This window comes from Papaver somniferum, chromosome 10 (assembly GCF_003573695.1).
Source record: "Papaver somniferum cultivar HN1 chromosome 10, ASM357369v1, whole genome shotgun sequence".
Classification (NCBI taxonomy): Eukaryota; Viridiplantae; Streptophyta; class Magnoliopsida; order Ranunculales; family Papaveraceae; genus Papaver; species Papaver somniferum.
Window position 1 is genome coordinate 67,164,579 of NC_039367.1, and position 1,435 is coordinate 67,166,013.

Here is a 1,435-nt window from a genome sequence, read left to right on the forward strand (position 1 = left end):
CGATTAAGTTTAGGAAGATATATCATGCTCTTTCCTCGGGAAAATTGGGCAGACTTGTTCTTATTGTGGGGATATGGAACTTAGAAGGAGTTATCTGCCTCTTTGAGCAAGGATTTTCCGATGTTGTTATAAGCTCGAATAAGGATGAATTGAAGAGGGGCTTTGTGGCAGTTGTTCTAATTCCTTCAGATCAAGGATTATTATGTGCTGACCAGCAGTTTCTATTCTATTCTTTAGAAAAATCAGACGAGGAGGCTTTCTGCTTGAAGCTAAGCAGAATACTTGTGGGATACAACGAAGAGATTGTCGACATGAAGTTTTTGGGTGATGGTGAGCAATTTCTTGCTGTAGCAACTAACATCGAACATGTGTGAGTGTATGATCTTGCAAGCATGTCATGTTCCTATGTCTTGACATGTCATTCTGAAATTGTACTCTGCCTCGACACTTGCATTTCTAGTTCTTGAAAAACTCTTATAGTAACAGGAAACAAGGACAACCGTGTTAGAGATAAAGTTGTTGCACTCTTATAGTTATGTATCGGCATTGGTACTTGTCATATGGGAGATGTTGGAGCTGTTGCATTCTTAAAGAAACATAACAATTCCATTGTTAGTGGTAGTAGTGATCGTACATTAAAGGTGTGGAGATTTGATGGTCTGCAAGACAATGGTAGGGAGATCATGAATCTTAGAGATAAAGCTGTTGTGGCTTCCCATGATAAGGATATCAACTCTTTGGTTGTTGCGGCTGATACGTATTGATCTTTGTACCTTGGTGACTATTATTATAGAGGCGGAATTCAGAATAATAATAGACGAAAAGTAGAAAACATAACACAAGTAGTGATTCGAAGAAATATATCTTCTCTAGATTATGAACAAGAAAATGATTATAATTCTCTCTTTGTTACGCTCACAATCTCTCTAAACAATGGATCAACCTTAAACTGTTTGCTAAGCTTGCTTTTGCAATAATCAATTGCCTCACAAACTTCTCTCTAGGTCTGCGTGTTAAACCTCTTTTTCTAGGGGTAAAACCACACTCTCTAGATTGTCTTAGCTATGAGCTAAACATCTCTATTTATAGCTTTAACGGTTTCCCAAAACCTTCTAGGAATTTATTTCCTTATCAAGGAATAATTCCTTTTCTAGGTATATTTCCTTTTCTAGGAATATTACCTTGTTCTAGAAATATTCCTTGATTCATTTTCTAAGTATATATTTCTTTATCTAGAAATATTACCTTGTCTAGGAAATATTCCTTTTCTAGGTATATTTCTTTATCTAAGAATATTACCTTGTTTAGGAATATTTCCTTATTTAAGAATACTGCATAAAAATCAGTATTCCTTCCTTAATTATAATTATATCCTCAATCCTTCTTGAAGATCACTAGTTCCCGGAAAGAGGAAGATACACATGTATCATGCGCC